The 15,583-nt window shown below is 32.6% G+C and overlaps 1 protein-coding gene across 1 annotated transcript in view; it reads right to left on the reverse strand.

The window, feature by feature from the left end:
* Positions 1-14,892, reverse strand: part of LOC116776783 (Kv channel-interacting protein 1) — a 38,383-nt gene extending 23,491 nt beyond the window's left edge. The window contains exon 1 of the mRNA XM_061529212.1: positions 14,551-14,892. The gene's annotated coding sequence lies outside the window, so the exon portion shown is untranslated. The remainder of the gene's footprint in view (positions 1-14,550) is intronic.
* Positions 14,893-15,583: the final 691 nt, after the last annotated feature.

Here is a 15,583-nt window from a genome sequence, read left to right on the forward strand (position 1 = left end):
AACAAAAAAACCGTAAACCGAAACGCTCCGTGTGTAGTGTGACGTTGGAAAACTTATAGTAAGGTTAAAATACCGTGACACTTTACCAGACGTAACGTCTTTCTCAAGAACTGTCTTACCACATGTTTTATGACTACCCTCACCAAACATATAAGTATGTATTTGTAAAGCTGAATTAATTACTATTATGGTACATATTATCATACTAGTTCTTAACTGCCACTTATTCCGCTCAACTTCGGAAATTTTACTCCAAGGGAAATCGTGCTGCAAACATAGATATGGCAATCTAGCATCAGCGACATCTACAGTCACGTAATGTGACTTAATGCGAAACAAGTGTTATTCCGTGGAAACTTTAGGGTATTGCGGGATAATTTATCGTCTATGCCGCACTCTGATGTGTAAACCAATTTACCGCTATATTCCATGAAAATATATTAATTTTTGATAGGCGGTAGAGCCTAGCTGTGGTCAAGTCACTAAGCTCAAATTTGGGCTGGCTCGACAGGTGAAGTACCACCCTTTCACAGAAGTAGTCTTTAATGGCTGCGTTTCGTTTGATGAGTGAGAGAGCCGGTTGCCTTTTCGCTGTTCCAATCCTTTCCTGACATTTCCTTATTCCCACCCCTCCCTCTTCCTAAACAACCAAGGTCGGCAATGCATCCGCAAAATCTATGTTGCGGATGTCCACGGCGACGGTGATTACTGCCCACCAAGTAGGCCGTATGATCGTTTGCCGCCTTTCACATAAAAAAATATATATATATGTCAGGGAAAGAGCAAAAAATATTAGTATGATAAGATTGATCTCACACCAAAATATGTTTCTTTGGTTCAAACGAACATCTCTGTTCAAGCTACGGAAATATTACGTCTATTTGTTTGTCACAAGTTATTTTAAGGTATATAAATGAGCTAGTGACACGCTATGGACATATTTATTGTATTTATCAGAAGGGTTTTCATACTAAGGTCCTACTAAGTAATTTTGACCTTTTAAAGCTATACATTTATAGCTGTAAAAGGTCAAAATTACTTAAAGTAATAGGTTCTCTACAACTTGGTTCATTTATCGTTTACAGGAAAAACACTTAAGGATTCCATGGCGCTTTTAAAACAATCAAATTGAGGTCTGTATTTTATAATATTTTCACAAATATTTATGTCACCTTTGCTCCAAAATACAGAATTCAGTGGCTCATGAAACAGGACGAAATGACGGGTTCGATCCTTAGAGGCCGTGAATAAGAAGATTTTAAATGGTAAGTTATTTTTTTCGGTCAAACTATCTCGCCACGAATTTTCAGCGTGTTCCGCTAAACCGTTTTTTTGTTTTAAACAGTGTAACTAACACTTTTTTATATACATAGATTAAAAATTAACCTATTTTCAATGTTAATAAAACTAATATTTTCTGATTAACTAATTACGCGTTTTTTTTTTATTACTTTAACAGCACACTCCGCGTTTCGTTACGTTGCAGTAACCGTGATCACCGGCGGACGAGACGTGGATGTCATATAAAATGTATATTTTCAAGGTTTTGAAAGTAAAATAAAACCTTTATACATTCATTATCTACATACTACATGAAAGCTTATGAAAGATGATGAAAATTTTTCTATTCACTTGTTTATCAACTAGTTATTCTTTATCCTAGTGTCGTATATGAAAATTTATGAATGTGGAATGACACGCTCCGTGCTCACTGTGATCATGCAGGCGGGGTAAGATCACAAAATATTATTCTGCCTTCTCGCAATAGACCCGGCACCCGCAAAGTGAATCCATAAATGCTGTCAACTTTCGTCTCTCATAGATTATTTTTAACATATTTGTTATACCCTATGACCTTTTATATTGTCTGGTGGTTAGTTTAAACTTTGAACCGTACATCTAAACCGTATCTAGACTGTGTTTGAGGCTTTCGTAACTTTGAGTTCATTTTGATAAAGCGAAGTTTCCACTCGGTCCCTATTAGAAGTCTCATCCTCTTTGATGAGCATACGCTTAGTACGAATCGGAAACTACATACGAAGCGTCTCTCGTTACATTCAATAATACGTTGATACTTGCAATGCGGACTAAGGGTGAGCATGTTATTGAGTTTTGCGGGTTCCCGGTTTATCCCGAGCAGTTTCTGTGGCCAAATCAGACAAATATATACATACATATTGAGCGGATCTCTGAACTCGACTTTATACGATCCACACTAGCGGCTTACGTACAAGTATAGTATAAACACATAAAAATAATGAACACGTCTATGTACTATGTTACAGTGAAAGCTCGGAGTAAGGTAAATCTTAATATTGTCAGTTTATACTTAGGATGTACCGAATTAAGGTGTTAAATGTTGAGAATAGAACGATTTTTATGTGGTTTTTACCATACTAATTAAGTAAATTCTAGTTTTTACTGCCGTCAGCTGTTAGATGTTGGTTTTGGGAATAAAACAATGAGGAATTCTTTATTTTTTACTTCAATTTACAGTGTGGTTGGTAAATCATAGGTTTTACTGGAAAATCTTAGGATTTACCGAAGTTCGAGTTTTTATGGTAACTTATATTATGTGAAAGTAAAATTTTTATACATAATCAATATTAATGTAGATGAGGTATGTATAAAAAATACGTATTCTTTAATTTTTGAACGACTCTCTGTGTGTTCAAGTTAATCTCTGAAACGTCTAGGTAGATTATGATGGGACTCCTACTGGCAAATAGCTGGTGAAATAAGGAATAACTTTGTCGTCTTAAAGAGAGATGTATTCAAAAAGTTGCAATAATATTTATATAATATTGTACTTCTATGTCAGGATAAGGAAAAAAAAATCCGTAAATAACACGACGGACAAACAATCCGTCTTGTGAATATTCGTTATTCCAACACGCGTTTGTAAGACGACATTAATCAAGTCCGTACTTTTTGACAGTTCGGCCATTTTGTGTGACACACGTTTGACATGAAAGAGAATTTGTATTTTTTTTTAAACAAAAACCGGTAAAATTACTGTTTAGTTAAAAAATATATTTTATATATACTCTTACAGATATTCTTGTTAAAAATCCTTTTCTTTCACATTACTTGCTTAGTTAAATTTATTTGTCATATATAAGATTTTTTGCATTGTTTGATGTTATATGTAAATTTCATAGACTAAGTTTTACTTTGTCTTATAAAACTATGATACAGATGCCGGGTCTAACCCAGTTGCTTATTTGGGTTGCTTTTGACCCATTTGACTCCATAATAAAGCATGTGTCAACAATATTAAGCAAACCCCAACTTCAATCGATACAACGGCAAGACTTCAACATAATTAATAATGTGGACAAACAAGACGACATATATATATATATATATATATATATATATATATATATTTGTATACGCTAAAGTTCACACTGACCAAGTCCTGAGAGAGAACTTATAGTTTGTCGTATTGTTTAAACTAAACTGAAAATATAAATTAAATTATATATAAGACGAGAAAAAGTGTAATGTAATTTTTTTTTTAACCTTTTATTATAAATTCACGTAAATTAGAACGCAAATGCAGCACGCGTTCTGCCATGCAGAATATAATACTTGTGTCAAGAGAATAATGAATGTTTTATTTTATGAATAAAATTCTTTGTTTTTAAATATAAAGGGAAATGTTTTTCACAATAGTTGACATAAAAAACATGTTACGGTCAAATTGAATAAAATATATTTATAACATCTTTAAAATGTTTAATCATTTGTAATCATCATCATCATCAGCCTACCGGAAGCCCACTGCTGAGCAAAGGCCTCTTCTCACTTGGAGAAGGTTAGAGCATTAATCACCAGGCTTGCTCAAGACGATTTCAAACTTATAATTTGAAATTATAATTCCAGGTTTCCTCTCGATGTTTTCCTTCACCGTCCGTTAGTGGTGTCTGAATATTCTTAGAAAGTACATACAACTCGGAAAAGATCACATTGGTACGTGCCAGGTTTCGAACCCGCGTGCTCACGTATGAGAAGCTAGGCTTTAGCCTCCAGGCCACCACGATCATTTGTAATAAACTGTATATATAATACAAAAAAAGAAAAAATATTGGAGGTCCCAATTAAAGTTAATAACACTTCTTATCACTCTTGATTTTAAGTTACGTTCGGTTAAATTCCAGGAAAATTTAATCCTGTTAAAGCGAACGCATTTTTACTAAAAAAAATCCTAAAATAACTGTTCCTTTGTAATTGAAAATAACTATAGTAACGCAACATCCGAAAATTTAGTAGCTAATTTATATCACGAAACGAGATATGCAACATTTTTATTCATAAACATTTTTCTAGGCCGCCATTAGACAGCTCAAAGAGCGGGAAATGAAACTTCTGAAGTGGCAATTCACTATCCGTGGTAAATATGGCGCGAGAATAGTTTTTTTTTTTACACATTTTTAATGTGTCATTAAATGAAGTGACATTTTTATTTATTGCAAATAATTTGTTATTATCAAGGAATTATTATTTTTATATCTTTGTGGATTTTTTTTTTTGCTTTACATCAAAATAGTACTAAATAGATTTCAATATATCTTCAACATATGCAGTACAGATTAAATAATGTTGGACTGTAATTCATGCATGCATGCATATTTGAATTAGTGATATGACTATTGCTACTTAATAGCTTATTGCATCATTACAACACATTTTTTTTTAATCTTATATTTAATGAAATCTAATAAGATTTGGATTTCATTCATATATATTTTTTTATTGTTCGATGTGTAAAAAAATAATATATTAATAAAATAAACACTTTTATTCCATAGGAAAAACTCCTTCGTCTTACCTCCACACAGTACTCAAGATTATAATTCGTCCAACAAATAAAAACGTTGACATTGGCAGAATATTCCACGATTCCGGTGCGAATGAAGCCATAGCATAAAAAAATAAGTTTATATCAAGCCATTTTTTTTTTAAATATCGCCTTAAAAAGGTTAAAACACGAAGCCCTATCGAGAAATCGATAAGTAAACGGATCGTTTCTGACAATTAATTGATGATATCACAGCAAGTGGTTCTCGAGTACGGTCTTGGAAAAACGCCAACGTGCCTAATACGAGAGGCGTTTATATTTATATCACAAACATTAATGCTAACATAAAAAAAATAATAAACGTTACACAAATGATATTTATTTAGCGAAATTATTTAAAATTAGGCTTATTTTATCAAATTTTAATTTTTTTTAAACGAGGTACAATTGAATGAGTCGAAATATGTGTGGGCACTGCAAGAAGCTGTATTTCGTCTCCGACATTAAGGCTTCAAAATGACAGACAAACACACAAAGATTTCAAGATAAATTGTTTTTTTGTGCCATTATGATGAAGTGCCCCAATAAATTCTCATATATCTTTAATGTACAGACATATTTAAGTAAACTAATATATATATGTAAGTGAATAGTTAATTTTATTTATTGATTACTACCGTGGGAATTGTCTGTCTATTTGAAGGTTAACAATTAATGGTAAAAATTTTAATAGATCAATAACCAGAAATTGCAGCTCGGAAAAATAATTGCAAATGAGTCTATAGTCAAAATTAGGCAAGAATTCTGCAATTTTGATATTATCATCATCCTGAATCACGAAACCGACTTCAATAAAAGCATTTTCGCAATTTCAATAATGGTTGATGGTTTTTCTAATTTTAACTTTGAATTTAAATACATCTAAAATAAGTATAGTTTTTAGAGAAATTCAAATGTAGGCGTTATTTAAAATGGCAGAGTTAAAGCGACCGCCATTTTAAAAATTCATTCAGTTCCACGAGAACAGATTAAAAACCTCGCGCTAACGGATTTAAAAGAAAAATTCAAGAAAGTTTTTCTATGGAATTACTCTTTAGTTTATTACAAATGTTCTTTCATTTGACTATGTAACACATTATATATAAAACTATATGAAGATATAATTAATAATAAGATTTTTCATATCGAAAATCTTTTAAACTGTCAACTATTAAAATTATATCTGCTAGACTGATTTTTTAACCCATTAAGGACTTGTTGCCTTTAAAAATAAAGTATAAAGACTTAGAAGTATATCGCCACTTACTTCGTATATCGCTACTTACTTATGGTAAGTTTGACTGCGAAAGGCATAACAAGCGCTGGGAGTCAAGCGACGAATGTGTATACAATTACTGAACCATTAACTGCTGGAAAATATTTCTAATAGGTTTGATTTTTTTATAATTTTTTTTTATATTCCTTAAGTAGGAGAAGATCCACCTGATTTGCATTCCATGTATAGTTAGTTAATTCGCAGAAAAAATTTGTGGAGCTGCGTTGGTCTATGACTGAGGAAAGTAATTCAATTTTCGAAAAGAAGCTAACAATAGCCACTTCAACTATCAAAAAAATATGGTGAAAATAATCGATAATCTATACTCTCCTAATTAATTTTATAATCACACACACTCACACCAGCTGCGTTTTAACAAAAATTTAACTGGTATTTTGTGTTATACGACAAATATGAAGGTCCCGAAAAATACGGACACGGAGTGAAATTCCGGACGAAGATAAAACGACCCAATGAAAAACTTCCATTTAAGGGACAACGGAAATAAAACAACTGGCTAAAACGTTGAAAATACGTAAGTATTAATATCATTCAGATCTTAGAGTTTTTTGCTTGGTCCAAAGAGGATGGAGGAGCACTCCATCACTGAAGAATCTCTAGACACCTGAAGCAAGGTTAACGGGCTTTGGGTGCGCCTTATAACCATACCGCTGTGTTAAGCGATAAGGTCTGGCGATAGCTATTCGTCCTTGACGGTGACCTCTTAGAAAATGAAAATAAACTCCGCGGATATTACGACCTTAAAAACAAATTTATTTGAATAAAAATATGTGAAAATGTATATATATATATATGAAACTAAGATTTTTCGGATACACTACGCGTGCTTTATTTTTGGTTAAAACTATATATTCCCGACGTTTCGGTTACTTTTCAGCGACCGCGATCATGAGCAGACGATATGGTCACATCGAGGCGAGACACTTCGTCCGCCCGTGATCACGGTTGCTGTAGCCTGTCCCAGCCAGTGGTGTCTAAATACTCTTATAAAATACATATGACTCGGAAAAGATCACATTGGTACTTGCCAGGTTTCGAACCCGCGCCCTCATGCATGAGAGGCGGGCCTTTTACCTTTCAGGCCACCACGACTGTTAGACATATATAAATTATAATAAAAATTACTTCACTACAACTTATACCTAAGACTACATGATTGCTTCGATGACAGTATAGCAATGCCATCACATTGCTTGTTGTATCAGGAATGTTCTACGTCGCTCAGAAAGGAGTTCGTTCTGTGTAGTCAGCAACATCAATTGTTATCATATTATACAACGATGCTGCCCCGACTTTGCTCGTTCAAAATCATACATACACGGCGTCTTTAACGAATATATTTTCTATATAAATCTTTTTGGTTTCTGGTACAACTGAAGATACCGCATCCTCACAATCCATATGCCAGGACTTGATTTGGTTTATAGAATTTAAGGGGCGACTGAAATAGGTCAAATATACGGCTTCAGTTTGATGTAAGCTAAAATGTAAATCGGGAGTCATAAATTAACATACATTAATATTTTAACGATACTCGTAACGTAAAGAACGAAAAGTCCGTCGAATCTGCAACAATCCAGCTATTGAACCTTTATTTATATACAAAACAAATTCAAAGTCAATGACAATGAGGTCACTTCGTATTTGTGACACTTAATTTCCCTTACAATTACATTTTTATATCCGTAATTTATCCAGGAAGACCAATGACCAGTGCGTTATGTCAGTACTATTGAAAATACAATTAGGTACTTCACATCGAGCGTATATTATATCGGTCTTATTTTATACACATTTGTATATGTGTGTGTGAGTCGCGGTAGTGTGTGTGATGTTTATTTTATATGATACAATATATTTCTAATACATTTTATATAAGTAATATAGTTGTACACTTCCCCCATATAAACTTTGACTGTACTAAATTCCACGTTATTCTGTTTGCGTTTTGCTTCACGTATTATAATATCCATAAGAGAATGCAAAAATTCGTGACATTTATTATTCTGTACAATGGAAGTTACTCTAGTCACAATAAAAATATCTAATTCAACTTACGAGTTGATCGTTATTTAAATTTATTAATATCAGACAGGTCATATAATGTGAGGGTAGTTAAAGCTCATAGAATTGTGAAACCTGGTATGGAATTGTCTGTAAATATTTGGATAGAAACCTTCATAGATGGCATCTCCGTCTCGAGAAGATGAACGATTCATACCAAGGCGGGTAGGGTACAATAGCTTAGTAGTAAGTAGTAAGTAAGTAAGTAATTCACTTTATCCCAGTATCGTAGGTTCGAAACTTACACGTAATAAATATTTATTCTTTATTTCCAATTAATATTTTACTATTTTCTTTTTATTTTCTTAATTGAAACTCCTATTACAGTATGTTTTACTCTATCTCATATATCTCCCTTTCCTTTCCAGGGACATATCTTAAGTTATCTGCCCCTTAAGTTTGTACCTTGATGTTAGGCATTTTATCGTCAAAATCTAAATATTTCCGCTAAATATCGCATTTAACATAAAGAGCAAGGCCGTTCAAATTTTTATGGCAACTTTGCGTTTACTGATTAGCAGGTCTGGAGGCTAAGGTTCATAAATCGTTAGCTTTAAGGTCCTTGAAAACGTATTTGGTTGGAGCCATTAATATAATGAATAAAATTTTGAACAAACTCAACGACGGCTACTTCAAAACCTAGCATTTTAGGTACTAAGCTAAACTTAAAAATAAAAATAAGACCAGTAATATATCACAAATAACAAGGCCAACTGAGAGACATTCTCATCTCGTCTGACCGTGATCACGGTTGCTGAAAAAGTAATCAAACGTCGTGCCGTGGGTGTGTAGTTTAAAATAATTTAAAAACCCGTAGTACTTCCGAAAATATTAGTTTTATTTAACTGAATACTCGCGAAAGTCTTAGACGTTAGACAGTTAAAATTAACATACATACACAACAGACGGCTGTAATGTAAAATTTTGAAATATTTTAAAAGCGTGTAATGAAAAACATGTTGGGTAACAAACATTATGTTAAATTAAACAAAGTCGATTTGGACGGTTATAAAATGTGTTGGAGCCCTTAACCCATGTTATGAACGCTCGACATTTGGGCAAGTGACACTGGGAGAAATGTGGGACAAATTTTAATAGGTCACCATTTACATGCTGAGCCCGGATTTTAAAACGGCATTTTGTAAAGATTCTTAAAGATTTCATTAAAACATTATAATGTTCATAGTTTTTGTATATATTATAAAAATGACAGCTGTTTAGCTATTAATTATGGGTGGATTTTTTGTCTGTCTGTCTTTCTGTTTGAAGCGACTAATCTCGGAAGCAGCTGGGCTGATTTCGATTGGACTTTCGCTGACAGATAGCTGATTTAATAAGGCGTGATTCAGGATATTTGTGAACTATAAATTTTTACTAATTATTGAAGGTTAGGAATAAGAGTAAGGTAAACAAAAAATCTCTTTATAATAGTAGCCAAAATTGAAGTGTAATTCATAGGAACTAATATCTGCTTGTAAATTGATTTTCCATATAAAATTAAACCTTTTTTTTATGGTTTTATCTCTTTACGTAAGTTAAATAAGATCTTTTACGGTCGATTAAACATTACCTCTGAACTCTTAATTAATAATTTTCAAGTGATAGTCACATAATTCATATTTAGTTAATAACAAAATTCTCTAAAGTAGTCACGTGAAATTAGAAGAGAATACTATCAATATAAAGTTGATCAACGAAAGAAAACTCCATATCTATTTGACGGTTAATTGGAAAATCAACATCATATATATATATATATATAGATATAATTAACTAAACCGTGGATTTAACTACTAAGTTAAAACCACTTTGAACTCTCGACTTCAAGTTTGTTATACCCACAAAAGTCGCTCTCAAAACACTTCGAAAAAATGGCGGTAAAAGCGACGTGTTCCGGCTGAAGCCTGAAACTGTTGTTCGCCAAAACAATGGCGCTCAAGTCGAGACTGCCTCGCACCTTTCATCTGTGGCAAGTTCTTAAAGCCTTTCTCGTTTTTGTAACTAAACGCAACAACTTAGCTATGAGTGCCAGGTAATAATGGGTGAGAGATGCTTTGTTGTTAGCTACAATTAATTGTGTTATCGCTAGTGAAACTCAATTTTTTATATATAAACATGTTCATTGAGGTCTCCTATCCGACAAACACGAAAACTGTTGCTGTATCAGACAGTGCGGACGCGTAGTCACAAGTATCGGAGAGTCCAGGACAACACATATATTTTTCTTCCGAAAATTTACCGCATCAAAAAAAAAAAATAGCTCTTACCTTCCAAGCAACAAAAGTAAAACATAATAATAAATAAATAATGCGTAACAGTAAAGAATTACAGGATTACTAACAAAAACACACGCATCTAACTTCATATAAAGTTCAAACTACCCTACATTTATGGGACCATCCAACGTATTGGACAGTCGCCATGTGGATTAAACCGTTGACCCATAAAAAAATATCAACATAAAGCAACGTATTAACATATATTCCATAAGCGAGAGGACCAGCCAAGACTCTCGTATAAGGCTATGGTAACAGAATGATCTATGGAAGGAATCTCAAGTTTTTTGTATGAGAGCCTTAGTTAAAAATTTCATTATGTTCCTCTTGGTATTTGTATGCTATAAAACTATATAATCTATGTAAATATTCACCGTCTCTCTATCAGGGCTCACGAGAATATGGTTACAGACGGACAGATGTTCACAGTAGGCGTTTCTCTAAAAAAAATATTTTATCTCAAACGTTAATACTCTTTACTTCGTTCCCATTTTTATTTCAAAGCGTAAATTTATACTTAGCTTAAATAACTTGTATGCATTTTATTTTAAAGAGCGCTTTAAATTGATATATAATAATTACATGTACGCATGTGAAAAAGATTTTTGTTTATTAATTTTAGAAGGACCGTGATTGGGGAAGGCCTTCGTTAATTACATTGCCACAGTGTATCAGTACGCTTAATTTAAGTTTGTATCAAACTACATACGAATAGTTTAACGTTTCATACATAATTATATTAACACTATATTATGTGATCTATGAATGAAAACCCCGTAACTCTGTTTATGTAGTAATCGGCAAACTTGTGGTAAGATATTAAACGAAACAATGATTTTCTATTACTATTCCTTTTTTGAGCATGGTTAGACAAGATCGTCTCGTCTTTCCGTCATCACGGTTGCTGTAAAGGAACAGAAATTTACGATTCACGTAGATATAAAATTATAAAAAAATACGTTGTATCCGAAAAATATAATTTCATGAATACAGGGCGTATTTATTATTTATTATATTTTACGCTATACGAGATCATAGTGTTGTAATCACGGTTGATTCTAAGTGACTGAAACGTAGGGTAGAATGATTGAAAATATTTATATATGCGAAGTACGTCCTTCGACAATAGTTTCAATAAAATGTGTACTCGCAAAAATTTTATCATTTCGTGGTTGCGAGCAGTAAATACATCAAATGTATATGTTTTATCTATATAACTATATAAGTGATCTTCGTATCTTTGTTAAAATAGTTCGTGTCATCATCGATTAAATTTAACGTGGCTAAAAACCTACAAACTTTCGGTGCATTTTCAAAAGTAAAAAAAAAACCTTAGTAAGGAAATCCACGTGAGGACTTCAAACTGTAAGTATAAAATCTCATACGATGATGATTTATAAATAAATGAAAATGCAGTCGACCCTGGACTGACGTTATTCTCGATCAGCACCACGGAGGTGTTGAAGCGTTCAAACGGATGGGAGGTGTTTGCCAAAAACACTTAACGCAACATATTTAACGTGTCATATGATTCAGAACGAAATGTTGTCACCAAAATTACGCGGGAGTTATCACTGTTGTCACGTGACCAAAGTTATATCGTGTCTTTGATTGCTAAATTTCAAGCTTTACGCTTGCGATTTTTTTTTTATAACTAAATCTAATTTGACGTCCACTTAAAGTACAAACGATAAGACGGATGTCTTGTAACTTGTGGGGGGGGGGGGGATTTAAGGAAAAAAAACTATGACGTATATGTAATGTTTTTTAATAAAATTTATCAGTGAAAATGGATGGTTCGTCGCTAAAAGGAATCTGACGATTTACGAGTGAAAAACGTCCACACTGCCTGTATTTAGGTGAGATCGCGACCCTCCATTCTAGTACCATGTTAACCAGTGCTAAGGATAGTCTGATATAGCATTAAAATAAACAATGATACGAAAAAATATCCCCTTATCAAAGACACATATCAATATAAATTTATAGATACAAAAGGCATAAAAATCTTAAACGTGAGGTTAAAATAACTACAAGGTTAAAGGTCAGTTAAGTAAAGCAATCACAAATTTAAATCGACATCACAAAAAGTCCAATTTTCACCACAAAAACTCCTCTTTCTTCTTGTGAAAGGTTCAAATGAAACTAAGGGGTTTCATATTAAAAAAAAAATACCCGCATAATGCCAAGGTCGCAGGCCTCGACTCAATGCTTTCTCCGAGCTTCGTACTTACAAGCACAAATATTAACATGCCTTGACAACACACGTGTATCGCAGTTTAAAGAGATTTAATTGTTATCAAATAAGTTACTTATATAAAATATTACACATAGAAATCTTGTGTAAACATCCTAAGAACGTCTCATTAATCTCAAGTACTAACAGTGAAGTAATAATCAAGTCCTTTTTTTTTTTTATGACGCAGGGAAACTCTTTTTACGAGCCGTCTCACCGGCCTTGGTGGGGCCGGAGAGGATGTGTGAGACTCGACCTGGGCAGGTCCCTACTCACTAAAACCACTGCGAAAGCCATCGGCCGCTATGTTGGTGCACCCCGGATCTGAATCAAGTCCTTACATAGTGTTTAATAGTGACGCTCATTCTTTCTCTACAAACAATCAACTTGTAGACTAAATACCTAATAATATCTGAGATTTTTATATACACGTTTAAATGAAACTATGCTTTTTGAGGACTACTCGTTTTTTATTATATATATACACGATCCCGACTGGAAACTCTCATATCGTCTGTCAGTGATCACGGTCGCTGTAAAGTGCAAAGGGACCGAAACGTAGGGATTATGTTGATATAAAATAATAAAAAAATGCTTAGTAACCGGAAAATTAGTATCGTTTTAATTGTAGAATACCTTTATATATATATATATATATATATATTTACATTAAATTTCAATCATCTAGAAAATAAGAATTAAAACTCCGTACGGACGTACGCGAAGATTATTAAATAATAAAAAAAACTCATAGTAACCGCTAAACTTAGTATCATTTAAATGAGTACACGCGAAAATCATAGATAACTAGTTCTAGCCGGCGACTTCGTCCACTTTTACTTCGCAATTGTTCTCAAAGAGTAGTACAGTGTATTGTCAAAGTATAAGTATCTCTTAACCAACAGTCAGCGACATCTATCGCCTTAAAACATACAACACATTTACATGATGAACTTCGGGATAACTTGTAACGTGTGTCTTATTCTGGGGTGTAATTTACATCACTGTAATGTGCAATCAATATCTGTTTAACAGCTTGTAGGTGATAGAGCAAAATACATCTATATCTTACAAACATCCTTACAAACTGTCACGTAATAATATTGTACATAAACACTGCATAAGTACGTAATTATACATGTAGGATTATATACATATATATATACGTGTGTGTGTGTGTGTGTGTTTATCGTTTCCTATAACTTCTCAACGTAATTTATTGTAGTACACACGTAACTCGTAAGTCTCTCACATAACACACATTCGCCCTCCATAAATACTTTCGGAATTATAGCTTTGGGCCATAAAAGTTAACTCACTTAAGCTCACTGCGTGGCTTTCAATTAAACAGAACTACTGATATTTTCTATTTATTTGTTATATTTAAAGACTAATTGTAAATTATGCCAGCCATTTAATTCTTACTTTCAATATGTCCGATAAACACAGTCTTTTTTATTAAAAAAGAAATTTTAAAGTCTTGTAAAATATATTAATAATAACCAAACATTACATAATTATTATCAGAATAATGGAAGTGACATATTTTGTTCTATATTATAGAAATAAATTAGGTAGACGTTGAATTAATAGGAGAAAATTTTAAAAATGCATTCGCCATAAAAAATGAAATGGATTTCGAATATTAAATTAATAATAAAAAAAAAATAAAAACTTTTTTTTAATTTTAAGCTGGAAATTTTAAAATTAACAGCCTAATTTACACTATATTATACAATTCAATTTTACACATCACAAGAAAAATAAAAAAACTAGTCTTTTGGTGAAAAAGCGTGTTTTAAAAAGATTAAAATTTATCAATCACAATACTCACCATAAATACGATTCACATTAAAAGCTGTTGTTCAAAAATGTAACTCAACACACACATCTGATATTTATATTATAATTACACAGAAACCTCTATTATATCCTATCCCTTTTCCAGGCAGACCTCTCCTTGTCCTTCACGATAGTCCGGGTTTTCGGAGATTTTATCACAGGTTGCATTTATGATGCTATTTAACACTCATTATGCATCTCTTACTCATGACGGATGATAGCACGGTCCGATTGTAGCGTGGAATTTATTTTTTCTTCGCTACCGTGATTTTGTCATGAAAAAATCGATACACACCCCTTATACATCCGTCTCAGCCCGGGCACGGGCGGTAACTGCTTGACACAATAAGTGCTGCCCTCTAAAATATATCGACGCGTGTGACAGATTACTAAATGCACTAAAGAGGTTGTATATTAATTGATATTTTCAATTTAATTATTACACCGTCGATTAATAAAGATGATGACTAAACGAATATTGATTCTTTAATTAAACTAACATAAAATATATTGTTATAACATTTTAAATGAGCGTATAGTTTTCATGCGTACATACTCTCGACGAAGAAAATTTTAAAGCGATATGTTTAGTAACTGGAAATGCCCTCCAAAGCTCTTCTCTCCGCGGGCCAATTAACACAAGCTAAGCGCATAATTATGATACACTATTTTCAGAATTGACACTGTTTTCTTTGTCGCCTTCAATATTTAAATATTGAATTTAATTTAAATTTGACGAATGGAACTTTTAGCAATTATTTTTTTTCTATTCTATTCCAATAAAATAAGACATGTAAAACATAAGTTCAGCCTGCAGTTTTACTTGGATAATCAAAATACTAAATAAATTTAATACTACGTTAATAATATCAATAAAAATAACTGCCTGTATTTTGTGGCTACATCATTTAATGTTAAGACAGACGAAGATATCCAATTTCGGATTCTGAAATTTGTTAACATAAATAGAAAATTGATCTTGTATGATTTAAAATCTTCAAATAATTTTTGTTTTGCAAGTATAA

This window comes from Danaus plexippus (assembly GCF_018135715.1).
Source record: "Danaus plexippus chromosome 29 unlocalized genomic scaffold, MEX_DaPlex mxdp_37, whole genome shotgun sequence".
NCBI classification, from domain to species: Eukaryota; Metazoa; Arthropoda; class Insecta; order Lepidoptera; family Nymphalidae; genus Danaus; species Danaus plexippus.